Here is a 15,142-nt window from a genome sequence, read left to right on the forward strand (position 1 = left end):
ATTTAGAAGGCATACAAGTTTTTTTTCTTCTTCTGTGGGACAGCTTTGGCATGAATCAATTCCTTTCACAGTTCCTGTATCTAGGGTACTGCATAATATTCATCCTCCAAAATATCTAACAATGATCTCATGGCCTAATTTAGAAGGAATAACTTATAATATGAGATGTATTTCAAACTGTGATATGTTTTTGATGCACAAGGAATAAGCCTGGATGTACATCAAAAGCATATCACAGTTTGAAATCTTCATCCAGGCTTATTCCTTGTGCATCAAAAACATATCACAGTTTGAAATACATCTCATATTATAAGTGATAATGCCAGAGAAGCCACAGTTGAGGGTATATTGGCGCAGGGATAGTCTCGGGCCGGGAAACACCGGCTTCAAGGGCATTATCAGTTTTATACAACAGGTTACAAACATATTCAAATAATTGATGTATTTTCATAAAAAAAACATTTTGATCAATTTATTCATACTATTTCATCCTTCCACGAGATATAGTCCCGACACAAATCTAGGGTTGCTACCCAAACCGGGTGGTCGTTCATTATATCGGTTAGGTTGCCAGAGACGCGACACAGTCATTCAGTCTTTCTGTTCTGTATCTATGGAGGCGACCCAGACGTTTGTTCTAAATGTTCCATTGCCATGCTGGCTGGCAAAGTTCTTATCCCTTGCTAGCTAGCTACATGATAGATCCAATGAGATAATGATGCACAATTTAGATTTTGACTGTGCTTTGTCAGGACACTGTTCATAGGAGCTAGCCAACTACACTTCTAACACAATCAGGTCAAACTGAAGCTGGAAAGACCGTAAACTAGACTAAACAAAAATATAAACACAACATGTAAAGTGTTGGTCCCATGTTTCATGAGCTGATATAATAAATAGATCCCAGAAATGTTACATATGCAAAAAAAGCGTTGCTCAAATTTTGTGGACAAATTTGTTTACATCCCTGTTAATGAGCATTTCTCCTTTGCCAAGATGATCCATCCACCTGACTTGTGTGGCATATCAAGAAGCTGATTAAACAGCATGATCATTACACAGGTGGCCCTTGTGCTGGGGACAATAAAATGCCACTAAAATGTGCAGTTTTGTCACAACACAATGCCACATGTCAAGTTGAGGGAGCGTGCAATTGGCATACTGACTGCAAGAATGTCCACCAGAGCTGTTGCCAGAGAATAGAATGTTAATTTCTCTACCATAAGCCGCCTCCAGCGTCGTTGTAGAGAATTTGGTAGTAGGTCCAACCGCAGAAGTCTATGGCGTCGCGTGGGCGAGCGGTTGCTGATGTCAACGTTGTGAATAGAGTTCCCCATGGTGGCGGTGGGGTTATGGTATGGGCAGGCATAAACTATGGACAACGAAACAATTGCATTTTAATCTATGGCAATTTGAATGCACAGAGATACTGAGGCCCATTGTCGTGCCATTCTTACGCCGCCATCACCTCATGTTTCAGCATGATAACGCCCCATGTCTCAAGGATCTGTACACAATTCCTGGAAGCTGAAAATGTCACAGACATGTCACCCATTGAGAATGTTTGGGATGCTCTGGTTCGACGTGTACAACAGTGTGTTCCAGATCCCGGCAATATCCAGCAACTTCGCACAGGCATTGAAAAGGAGTAGGACAACATTCCACAGGCCAAAATCAACAGCCTGATCAACTCTATGTGAAGGAGATTTGTGAAGAAGATTTGTCACGCTGCATGAGGCAAATGTTGGTCACACCAGATACTGACTGGTTTTCTGATCCACGCCCACACTTTTTTTTTTTAAAGGTATCTGTGAACAACAGATACATATCTGCATTTACAGTCATGTAAAATCCATAGTAGAGGTCAACCGATTAATCGGAATGGCCGATTAATTAGGGCCGATTTCAAGTTTTCATAACAATCGTTAATCTGCATTTTTGGACACCATTTGTGGCCGATTACATTGCGTGGCATGCTGACTACCTGTTACGCGAGTGCAGCAAGAAGCCAAGGTAAGTTGCTAGCTAGCATTATACACTGCTCAAAAAAATTAAGGGAACACTTAAACAACACAATGTAACTCCAAGTCAATCACACTTCTGTGAAATCAAACTGTCTACTTAGGAAGCAACACTGATTGACAATAGATTTCACATGCTGTTGTGCAAATGGAATAGACAAAAGGTGGAAATTATAGGCAATTTGCAAGACACCCCCAATAAAGGAGTGGTTCTGCAGGTGGTGACCACAGACCACTTCTCAGTTCCTATGCTTCCTGGCTGATGTTTTGGTCACTTTTGAATGCTGGCGGTGCTTTCACTCTAGTGGTAGCATGAGACGGAGTCTACAACCCACACAAGTGACTCAGGTAGTGCAGCTCATCCAGGATGGCACATCAATGCGAGCTGTGGCAAGAAGGTTTGCTGTGTCTGTCAGCGTAGTGTCCAGAGCATGGAGGCGCTACCAGGAGACAGGCCAGTACATCAGGAGACGTGGAGGAGGCCGTAGGAGGGCAACAACCCAGCAGCAGGACCGCTACCTCCGCCTTTGTGCAAGGAGGAGCACTGCCAGAGCCCTGCAAAATGACCTCCAGCAGGCCACAAATGTGCATGTGTCTGCTCAAACGGTCAGAAACAGACTCCATGAGGGTGGTATGAGGGCCCGACGTCCACAGGTGGGGGTTGTGCTTACAGCCCAACACCGTGCAGGACGTTTGGCATTTGCCAGAAGGAGAACACCAAGATTGGCAAATTCACCACTGGCGCCCTGTGCTCTTCACAGATGAAAGCAGGTTCACTGAGCACATGTGACAGACGTGACAGAGTCTGGAGACGCCGTGGAGAACGTTCTGCTGCCTGCAACATCCTCCAGCATGACCGGTTTGGCGGTGGGTCAGTCATGGTGTGGGGTGGCATTTCTTTGTGGGGCCGCACAGCCCTCCATGTGCTCGCCAGAGGTAGCCTGACTGCCATTAGGTACCGAGATGAGATCCTCAGACCCCTTGTGAGACCATATGCTGACACATGCACATTTGTGGCCCGCTGGAGGTAATTTTGCAGGGCTCTGGCAGTGCTCCTCCTTGCACAAAGGCGGAGGTAGCGGTCCTGCTGCTGGGTTGTTGCCCTCCTACGGCCTCCTCCACGTCTCCTGATGTACTGGCATGTCTCCTGGTAGCGCCTCCATGCTCTGGAAACTACGCTGACAGACACAGCAAACCTTCTTGCCACAGCTCGCATTGATGTGCCATCCTGGATGAGCTGCACTACCTGAGTCACTTGTGTGGGTTGTAGACTCCGTCTCATGCTACCACTAGAGTGAAAGCACCGCCAGCATTCAAAAGTGACCAAAACATCAGCCAGGAAGCATAGGAACTGAGAAGTGGTCTGTGGTCACCACCTGCAGAACCACTCCTTTATTGGGGGTGTCTTGCTAATTGCCTATAATTTCCACCTTTTGTCTATTCCATTTGCACAACAGCATGTGAAATTTATTGTCAATCAGTGTTGCTTCCTAAGTGGACAGTTTGATTTCACAGAAGTGTGATTGACTTGGAGTTACATTGTGTTGTTTAAGTGTTCCCTTTATTTTTTTGAGCAGTGTATATATATCTTATTTAAAAAAATCTATCTTAACAATCACTAGTTAACTACACATGGGATGATGATATTACAAGTTTATCTAGCTTGTCCTGCGTTGCATATAATCGATGCGGTGCCTGTTAATTTCTCATCGAATCACAGCCTACTTCGCCAAACGGGTGATGATTTAACAAGCGCATTCGCAAAAAAAGCACCAATGTGTACCTAACCATAAACAATCAATGCCTTTCTTTAAAACCAATACACAAGTAAATATTTTTAAACCTGCATATTTAGTTAATATTGCCTGCTAATATGAATTTCTTTTAACTAGGGAAATTGTGTCACTTCTCTTGCACTCCATGCAAGCAGAGTCAGGGTATATGCAGCAGTTTGGGCTGCCTGGCTCGTTGCGAACTGTGTGAAGACAATTTCTTCCTAACAAAGACCGTAATTAATTTGCCAGAATTGTACATAATTATGGCATAACATTGAAGGTTGTGCAATGTAACAGCAATATTTAGACTTAGGGCTGCCACCCGTTAGATAAAATACGGAACGGTTCCGTATTTCACTGAAAGAATAAACGTTTTGTTTTCGAAATGATAGTTTCCAGATTTGACCATATTAATGACCTAAGGCTCGTATTTCTGTGTGTTATTATGTTATAATTAAGTATATGATTTGATAGAGCAGTCTCACTGAGCGGTGGTAGGCAGCAGCAGGCTCGTAAGCATTCATTCAAACAGCACTTTCGTGCGTTTGCCAGCAGCTCTTCGCTGTGCTTCAAGCATTGAGCTGTTTATGACTTCAAGCATATCAACTCCCGAGATTAGGCTGGTGTAACCGATGTGAAATGGCTAACTAGTTAGCGGGGTGCGCGCTAATAGCGTTTTAATCGTTGACGTCACTCGCTCTGAGACCTTGAAGTAGTTGTTCCCCTTGCTCTGCAAGGGCCGCGGCTTTGTGGAGCGATGGGTAACAATGCTTCGAGGGTGGCTGTTGTCCATGTGCCCCTGGTTCGAGCCCAGGTTGGGGCGGAAGCTATACTGTTACAATGGCAAAACTAAAGTGCCTATAAGAACATCCAATAGTCAAAGGTATATGAAATACAAGTGGTATTGAGAGAAATAGTCCTATAATTCCTATAATAACTACAACCTAAAACTTCTTACCTGGGAATATTGAAGACTTATGTTAAAAGGAACCACCAGCTTTCATATGTTCTCATGTTCTGTGCAAGGAACTTAAACGTTAGCTTTTTTATTTTTTACATGGCACATATTGCACTTTTGCTTTCTTCTCCAACACTTTGTTTTTGCATTATTTAAACAAAATTGAACAGGTTTCATTATTTATTTGAGGCTAAATTGATTTTATTGATGTATTATATTAAGTTAAAATAAGTGTTCATTCAGTATTGTTGTAATTGTCATTATTATAAATAAATAAGCCGATTAATCGGCATCTGCTTTTTTTGGTCCCCCAATCGGTATCGGTGTTGAAAAATCATAACCGGCCGACCTCTAATCCATAGATTAGGGCCTAATGAATGTATTTCTATTGACTGATTTCCTTATATGAACTGTAACTCACAGAAATCTTTGAAATCTTTGCAGGTTACGTTTATATTTTTGTTCAGTATAGTATGAGAGAACTACAACATGCTCTCTACCTATTAGCTAGCCCCGACGTGCTGAGGCTATCCCTTGCTTTGAAAGCAACGGCACACTTTTTTCCATTGACAAAAACATACATCCCGTCTGTCACGAATGTTAAATACAATTATTTGAACTTAGTCTGCCGATTGTCCAGACAGAATATTTTGAAACAGCACTATGAATTTCATCCCAATAGCCAGAAGGGGGAACCATGGGAAGCATTGAACTACAGAAACGTAGCCGTGGCAATATATTCATTTTGCCGATATTTGTACCAGTTAAAGAAACTGGGATATTATTCCATCTACGGAGGTCAGATTGGACTGATTTGAGCTTCTGTTAAAAGGTTTCTGGCAATGGTTTCATCTAAAAGGAGGAAATATATTTACTCCCAAATATTTAAAATGGGATAGTCCTCCATCGGGGTCTTGAGGCAGTATGGCTGATTTGGTTAGATTCATTTTATAACTTGATGAAGCTGAAATATATCTATGATCTTCGATGTTTTTGGGAGCAATTGAGATACATTGTCTGGATATAGTAAAATATTGTCTATGTATAATGAGATGAAGTGATCAGTAGATTTTAAAGTCAATTCCCATGTCTTTCAAGACAGACCAGTGATATGACCATACTAGTTTATCAAAAGCTTTTTCTGCATTGAGAGATAATACAGCCTAAGGAGCTGTTGTTTCTGATGAAGCTTCTAAGATATGTAATAGTCTGAGGTTATCTGAGGATGAACGCTTTTTAACAAACCCGCTTTGAACCTTGTGGATCAATTTGGGTAAGAAAGTCTCTAGACGGGAGAACATTTTGGAAAACAGTTTAATGTGTGTTTATCAAAGATAGTGGGTGATGGTGATAACACTCGGTGGCATCCTTACCTTTTTTTTTTTAATAAAAGCTAAATTATTTCTGTATTCACATCGCTCACAAATTAACCTTTGTGAATGGCTGTATTAATAATTTTGAGCAATAGTGAACATAACGGATTCCAAAATGTTAAATAGACCTCAGGAGGAATACTGTCCCAGCCAGGTGATTTGCCTTTATTCATGGTATCCAATGCCCTTTTGAGTTCATTGAGAAGGATTTGGGCTCCCAGCGAGGTGGCTTCCTCTGAGATAAGTGGTTCTTAATTATTTTAGAAAGGACTTTGTCTGGCTTGATGTGGATTTACAATCAGAGGTTTACAGTTCTTTGAAGAAGCGGGAGAATCTTTGATTGATTCATTTGGGTTCCGATTGAAACAGGGGAATAACTGATTCAATAGTTGCTATATCAGCTAATCAATCATTACTGCATAGCTTGTTGGCCAGTAAATGGCAGACGATTACCATGGAAGTAATGGTTGAATCTAACCCAATGGATGGCAAATTCTGCTTGGTTTTATCAATAAATTATAAAGTTATGTCTTGACTTTGGAAAAAGTAACAGCTACAGTGGGGCAAAAAAGTATTTAGTCAGCCACCAATTGTGCAAGTTCTCCCACTTAAAAAGATGAGAGAGGCCTGTAATTTTCATCATAGGTACACTTCAACTATGACAGACAAAATGAGAAAAAAAATTCCAAACAATCATATTGTAGGATTTTTTATGAATTTATTTGCAAATTATGGTGGAAAATAAGTATTTGGTCAATAACAAAAGTTTCTCAATACTTTGTTATATACCCTTTGTTGGCAATGACAGAGGTCAAACGTTTTCTGTAAGTCTTCACAAGGTTTTCACACACTGTTGCTGGTATTTTGGCCCATTCCTCCATGCAGATCTCCTCTAGAGCAGTGATGTTTTGGGGCTGTTGCTGGGCAACACGGACTTTCAACTCCCTCCAAAGATTTTCTATGGGGTTGAGATCTGGAGACTGGCTAGGCCCCTCCAGGACCTTGAAATGCTTCTTACGAAGCCACTCCTTCGTTGCCCGGGCGGTGTGTTTGGGATCATTGTCATGCTGAAAGACCCAGCCACGTTTCATCTTCAATGCCCTTGCTGATGGAAGGAGGTTTTCACTCAAAATCTCACGATACATGGCCCCATTCATTCTTTCCTTTACACGGATCAGTCGTCCTGGTCCCTTTGCAGAAAAACAGCCCCAAAGCATGATGTTTCCACCCCCATGCTTCACAGTAGGTATGGTGTTCTTTGGATGCAACTCAGCATTCTTTGTCCTCCAAAAACTCAACTCGTCGTGTTTACCAAAAAGTTCTATTTTGGTTTAAGCAGGGGGACACGTCTGGCACTGCAGGATTTGAGTCGCTGCCGGCGTAGTGTGTTACTGATGGTAGGCTTTGTTACTTTGGTCCCAGCTCTCTGCAGGTCATTCACTAGGTCCCCCGTGTGGTTCTGGGATTTTTGCTCACCGTTCTTGTGATCATTTTGACCCCACGGGGTGAGATCTTGCGTGGAGCCCCAGATCGAGGGAGATTATCAGTGGTCTTGTATGTCTTCCATTTCCTAATAATTGCTCCCACAGTTGATTTCTTCAAACCAAGCTGCTTACCTATTGCAGATTCAGTCTTCCCAGCCTGGTGCAGGTCTACAATTTTGTTTCTGGTGTCCTTTGACAGCTCTTTGGTCTTGGCCATAGTGGAGTTTGGAGTGTGACTGTTTGAGGTTGTGGACAGGTGTCTTTTATACTGATAACAAGTTCAAACAGGTGCCATTAATACAGGTAACGAGTGGAGGACAGAGGAGCCTCTTAAAGAAGAAGTTACAGTTCTGTGAGAGACAGAAATCTTGCTTGTTTGTAGGTGACCAAATACTTATTTTCCACCATAATTTGCAAATAAATTCATAAAAAATCCTACAATGTGATTTTCTGGATTTTTTTTCTCATTTTGTCTGTCATAGTTGAAGTGTACCTATGAAGAAAATTACAGGCCTCTCATCTTTTTAAGTGGGAGAACTTGCACAATTGGTGGCTGACTAAATACTTTTTTGCCCCACTGTACCTGGTCTGAAAAGTGAGCTGAGAACAGTTAACATTTCAAACATCTTCTTTCATTGTGATTTATTCAACCCAGACGCAAATGCAGTGACATTATTTTTTATAAAACCTTTGGTGGCATCTCATAGAATCCATGGGTCATCGACTGAATTCTTATTGATCATTATGAATTAATTTAGTTCAATTTCAAATTGATCACAGAATGTAGAATTTTGTAGTAATTAAATGTTGAAATGCCATCTTGTGGCTCTTAAGAGTTTCTGAAGTATGAAATTGATTTGTGAGAATGCTAATAACTTACAATTTAAGTTCATGCTGTCGATTTTGTTCACTCCATGGAAATCGAATGTATGCCATCCCTTGAGGTTGTAGAATGGTCAATGAGTACTGTCCAAAATGACAGTCAGTGTACTACATTTGTTGGAGTGTGTAACAAGAGCGAGAAAGTCTCCCTTGATCCAGAGGCCCGATAGGACTGGGGTGTAATTGAGCCGTCTGCCTCTGATAGACTTTTCTTACACAGCTGAGTAGTACAAAGAGAGTCTGGCCCCCTTCCAGGTGTGTGTACTGGATGCGTGGCAGTGGTGTCTTGTGCGTATGTGTGTGAGTGTTGACACTCCGCCACACGTGGCCCATTCCCTAAGGAAGTGTGGTGCATACTACAACACCCACACCAGATGTACCCCAAGGGACCTGCCTGCTCTCTCTGTTCTTCTCTACGTCTTAATTTAGAATGCCACTTAAGGCGTCTGCAGGCTTTCCAGACAAAACAATTCGGAAGAGGTTTTGGAATTATTATGATGACATTTTTGACTTTGGTGAGGGTTTTTTCAGGCACAATTTTTTTCTGAAGGCAAGCCAAAGTCCGGAGTCGAAGTCTATGTCCTTTCGTCAGTGATTGGTCAACAGTAAGGAAATTTCAACAAAGTGTTTGGTGTCATTCAACGAGAGATGTCTTGTTTTCATGCACATTTTTAATTGTGAAATACTGCACCAAACATCTATTGCACAACTAAGGTCCCCGGGCAAAAACATCCAAATTAATAAACAGATTTCTTGAGTTATCTTAGATTAATTCAGACTATTTTGAGGAAGTGTATACTGACTAAGGCGTCTCAAAACAAACAACCCATACTATTGCGGTACTTCAAGCGAAGGTCTTTTAAAGGGAGTATGAGAGCACACTTGTTCCCAAACTGAAACATGCTGATGCCTTTAGCCTAATTGTTACGTGTTAAAATCCAGCTGACTCCCCTGTAAACCTAAATAACAAAACCACAATATCTCAACCCATACCGAACATTTCTCACTTAATCCACTCTATAAATACCTGTATCAAACAGCACTCCCAAAGCCGCAGATTAGTAATATGCGTCAACCCAGACACTATTCTATGACTCAATCTCAAAAGAACCATTCCCCTACAAAGGTAGAAATAGGTCAGGCATGATCACTGGTAGTGAGCACAGAGTATTGAAAGCCCTGGCCTCATCAGAAGACATTTAGCATGTCTATGCCAGCTGTGAGCCAGCCTGCCCCTGGGAGGACCTGACAAGACTGGCAAAACCAGATGTTGACTGACTTGGCTCCTTACCAGTAAACTATCTACGATGCAGCTGGGTGACTGGTCTGCTATGCCCTTGTTTTGTCACTATAGTCAGGGTCTGGCAAGGTCTTCCAAAACCCTTGGCTGGATGTTCTGCTCTGGTACCATTCTCAATGTTTTAAGAAATGTTTGCGCTGGGACACAATGTGCTGTGACACCTCAGTGTCATAATGATAAATACAGGCTAGCCTGCCCTTAGACATGAACTGTCTCACTGCTTACTTTGAACTAACTCTAGTTTCAGTCAATAAAGTGAAATTGGCAACTAATCTTGTTTAGTCGTCGATGAAAAAAGATTACTTTTCAGTTACAAGCCAGCAGACACTCACTGACACTCCTGGTTCAAACTAACGCCAAGCGTCCATCCACAAAGGGGCTCAGACTGCCATGACAGCAACAGTCTTTAATTATCCCTCTTTCCCTGGGATGCAGTAGAGGGCCAGGCTTAATTGGTATTCCCTGGTAGAAGACAAGGGGCCTGGGCTGCTGGGTTCATACAGCTAAAGTCTGCAGAAACCAATCCCCCATGACCAGGTCTCTTCCCTGTGGGGGATTTTATTTTTTACTTTATTTAACTAGGCAAGTCAGTTAAGAACAAATTCTTATTTACAATGACGGCCTACTGGGGAACAATGGGTTAACTGCCTTGTTCAGGGGCAGAACGACAGATTTTTACCATGTCAGCTCGGGGATTCGATCCAGCAACCTTTCAGTTACTGGCCCAACCACTAGGCTACCTGCCGCCCCAAAATGATGATCTCTGTGGGAAAGGATTAGCTCTCCATAAGGAGGTAAATAAATACAAATATTTGATGAGGCATTATGGGTGGGCCAGGGGCAAGCCAAGGGGCAAGGTCAGTGCCCCCTCCTGCTTATTTACAGATTAGGATCTAAACCATAAAATAATGCTACTTTATTCCAATAGCATAGATTTGCATCTTTCAAAAGTCTTTCAGAAGCCTTGAATGCAATTGAATCAGTGCCTTGGCCAATAGCATGTTGTGGTCATATATTCTGAAATCTGAACAGCCGATTAGGTTGGGTAATATGAGTGTGTTGAGAATCACACACAAGTTTTTTTGTCACGAGTCTTGCCCTTGAGGCAGAACTGAGCAGTTTCCACTGGATGAGCAAGCTGCAAATGCTAAATTGGTTATATCGTAAAAATTCATAGAAACAAAAATGTGCTTTTTGGTCTTAATTTAAGGTTAGGCGTGTGGTTAAGGTTAGGGATAAGGTTCAAATCTGATTTTGACTTTGTGGCTGTGCCAGCTAGTGACCACTACAGAGCTGCTTCCAGTATGAGTCATCTCAATAAATGCCAACCTGCCACTAACACACACTATGATGGGTATGACTGTAAATTGAGAATGTACTATTTGAACACACTACTCCGAATGATTCTCCCAGAGCACTGTGACCTGGGGTCCAAGGGGAGATACTCTATCCATAATGATTTTCAGTCATACTGAGCAATAAAAGAGAGTCCCAGTACAATTAACCTCAAAAGCCTTGAGGAAATTCTGGGTAATAGAACATACTTTTCTCCAGTTTGATAGCTAACATAGTGACTATTGGTATAGTGCCTTCAGAAAGTATTTACACATTTTTCCAAATTTTGTTGCGTTACAGCCTGAATTTTAAATGAATTAAATATTTTGTCACTGGCATACACACAATAACCCATAACGTCAAAGTGGAATTATGTTTTTCGATATGTTTACAAATGAATAAAAAAATGAAAAGCTGAAATGTCTTGAGGCAATAAGTATTCAACCCCTTTGTTATGGCAATCCTCAATAAGTTCAGGAGTAAAAAATTGATTAACAAGTCACAAATTGCATGGACTGTGTGCAATAGTAGTGTTTAAAATAATTTTCTCACGGCTACCTCATCTCTGTACCCCACACATACAATTATCTGTAAAGGTCCCTCAGTTGAGTAGTGCATTTTAAACACAAAGACCAGGGAGGTTATTGATTACACTTTGGATGGTGTATGAATAGGCCTAGATTCAGTCCCTACAAAAATACAGGTATCCTTCCTCACTCATTTGCCGGAGAGGAAGGATACCGCACAGGGATTTCACCATGAGGCCAATGGTGACTTTAAAAACAGTTACAGAGTGTAATGGCTGTGATAAGAGAAAGCTGAGGATGGATCAACAAAATTGTAGTTACTCCACAATACTAACCTAAATGACAAAGTGAAAAGGAAGCCTGTACAGAAGAAAAAAAACACAAAAACATGCACCCTGTTTACAATATGGCACTAAATGAAAATAAAGAAATTAACGTTAGGTCCTGAATACAAAGTGTTACGTTCGGGGAAAATCAAACACAACACATCAATGAGTACCACTTCATATTTTCAAGCATAGCAGTAGCTGCATCATGTTATGGGTATGCTTGTCCAGGACTAGGGAGTTATTTATGATAAAAATAATCAGAATAGAGCTAAGCACAGGCAAAATCCTAGAGGAAAAACTGTTTCAGTCTGCTTTCCAACAGACATTGGGAGAAAAATTAACCTTTCTGCAGGACAATTACTTAAAACACAAGGCCAAATATACACTGGAGTTGCTTACCAAGACATTTAACTTCCCTCAGTAGACTAGTTACAGTTTTTACTTAAAATCGTCTAGAAAATCTATGGCAAGACTTGAAAATGGCTGTCTAGCAATGATCACAAGAAACATGACAGAGCTGGAAGAATTGTAAAAAAAAATTATAAGATGCAAATATAATGTGTTAATGGTTGAGAAAAAATATTTTGTCCATTTTGATTTCAGGCTGTAAAAAAAAGTGGAATAAGTCAAGGGGTATGAATGCTTTCTGAAGGCACAGTATGTAATATGCACATACACAAACATACACATTGTACGGAGTTGTGGGGTAGTCATGTAGCCTATCTTGTTGGTCTCATTTGGGTCACTGAAAGAGCCAAGGGCACTATAACTAGCCTGTTACTACAATGAACATTCAGACTAGAGGTCTACACGGATCCACCTGTACTCGAACACTCAAGACCCGATCCAGGACCCATGGGGGTCTGGATCCAGAATTTGAAATAAATGTCACGGGTCAGATCTGATTGTCACGGGAATGTGTAATTTTAACTGACTTGTCCGGAAGGACCAATACAGATCCGAACATGACTTCTGCAAGAAAGAAAGAGTATAATTTATGCTGCTGCTTGTTGTTGGTCAATCATAAATTACCAAAGCGGCAATAGGCTACAGTCATAGAGCCTCCGTGTGGGGCAAAAGTTAGAAGATATCTAATCAGTTAATTAAAGAAGGATAGGCAACAATGACCAAGAGCCAAAAGGTAGGCTGCTACTTTATATTCTGAATGGAGATGTGGTTTGTAACTGTAGGACGAGAATGCGCATGCAGCTTCAATTAGCCTAGCTAGCTAGCTTAACTAGCTTCTCCAGGTTTCATGCAGGCAAGACCAGTAGTAATGTTAATCATATTGGCTGATACATAACCTAGCTATGGCAGCTATTAGTCTACTATGGCGCAAGTTGGCTTGGTTTGTTGCCTTCGCTCCCTCTCTCCTCCCAGTGTCACTTGCTCACACTCACAGTAGCATACGCACAGCGCAGCCCCCGCTAAGAGCACCACCTCATGCTTTACAACTCTAGTTAATAAATCTTCAAAATTGACTTTTCTGCTGCTTCCTTCACTCGGATCGAAACGGGTCTGACCAGGTCTGGTTGTCCTTGGGTCCGTTCGGGAACGGGTCTCTATATTAAAAAATTATACATTTATGCATATGGGGTCAGGATGGGAAAGCCCCAGGTCCATTTCGCAACGGGTCCAAAACTAAGGCCTCTAGTTCAGACATGCTGCACTTGTCAAAATAACCAACCCTTCCCCCTCACGACCTTGGGTTCGTGACTCAAGGGACACGGTCTCAAAAGGCACCAACCTATCCCCTCCAAAAGTGTCCAGGGAGGGAGCGCTGTGTTCGTAGATGTGCAGCCCATGCAAAGGTGCATGCAAGAGCTGAGCACCAGCTAACTGATCCTTGCATCTGTTTTTTAAAACCAATTCCTTGTTTAATCTAATCCACAAAATAGTTCCGTGTAGGCCTTCTAACTGATGTGTGTTCCTGTTTTTTTGCACGCATGCACTGAAGTTCCTCTTGTCTAGCTAGCTAGTAGCTACTAATGTTAGCCAGCCAGCTCTGTCAGTCAGACACGGAAGGTTGCTGTCAGCTCAAAAAAGGTCCCTCCCGACTAGCATGCACATGCTCAGACAAACACGGTCATTGACCGCAGAAGTACAACTAGAAGACCGAGGCCAAGAACGGCCTTTCATAACGAAATAAAATGTTGTTGCCATACCTTCCACGAAATCCTTGTACTTCCCTGCTTGGAAATACTCTCGTGCTTCTTTCCTGCTATTCTAGCTACACCATTACTGGATATTGTTGAATACGATACACTTGGAATAAACCAGCGCGAGTGGAGGAGCAGGGGTGTGAGGAAAAAAATCTATGCATTAGCGTTCCGAAATAGAACATGTGACATGTATTCACCCAATGGACAGAACGTGTACCTCTTTGGCACTCCTCCTTCCCTTTCAGACCCGGTCCCTCCGGTACCCTTCCATGCGCCTGTCAAATCGGTACTACGGAACCTGTCATGGTCTCCATAGCAACACATAGGGATTTAACCCTTGTCAGGTTTTTATTGGCTCATGCCTTTATATTGGTAGCTATGTAGACAGCGCAGTGTTTGAAAATACCGTATGATCAAAAAGAAAGGGAGAGCAAAAAAGAAAATAATGTTGCATTGTTAAATATCTCATCTAATGAGGTCAGCATCAATTCTGAAAAAATATGTCAAAATTGGCATTTTCAAAATGATCATATAAAACCACAATTACATGCGAACTGCTATTGTCTTCCACTAAATTATGGCAATACTCGCCCAAGGTAGAATTCAGGGGTGGGGGAAGGGTTGCAACCCCATGTTATATGTCAGAGGGTAGGGGCTGCAATGCATGCAAATGTATTCAAATGTCAGGGCTATCATAAATACAGTGCATGAAAAAAATGCACTAGGCTTTGTGGCTCTGGGGCAATGTTGATTGGTCACAGATGTAATAGTCCATACGTGGCCATAAAATGTCATTTATTTTGGGAAACCTCATTATGGGGCATGTGTGGCACAGAACCTTATCCTTGACCTCAGGGGGCTGTGTACCATCAGACACCTATTTGAAGCCTCAGTGAGCTTGAACAGTTGCCAGATTTTCCATAATTTTTCTCTCATTAACCCAAACAACATTTCTGAATCTCATTTTCTATTCATCACCCTCCCTCATGCAAGCTA

The 15,142-nt window shown here is 41.8% G+C and overlaps 1 protein-coding gene across 2 annotated transcripts in view; it reads right to left on the reverse strand.

The window, feature by feature from the left end:
* LOC120065114 (polyhomeotic-like protein 2) overlaps positions 1 to 14,280 on the reverse strand; it is a 57,430-nt gene extending 43,150 nt beyond the window's left edge. For both annotated transcript variants that reach the window (XM_039015845.1, XM_039015844.1), the window contains exon 1: positions 14,150 to 14,280. The gene's annotated coding sequence lies outside the window, so the exon portion shown is untranslated. The remainder of the gene's footprint in view (positions 1 to 14,149) is intronic.
* Between the last annotated feature and the right edge of the window lie 862 nt (positions 14,281 to 15,142).

The sequence above is a fragment of the Salvelinus namaycush genome, chromosome 20 (genome assembly GCF_016432855.1).
Source record: "Salvelinus namaycush isolate Seneca chromosome 20, SaNama_1.0, whole genome shotgun sequence".
NCBI lineage: Eukaryota > Metazoa > Chordata > Actinopteri > Salmoniformes > Salmonidae > Salvelinus > Salvelinus namaycush.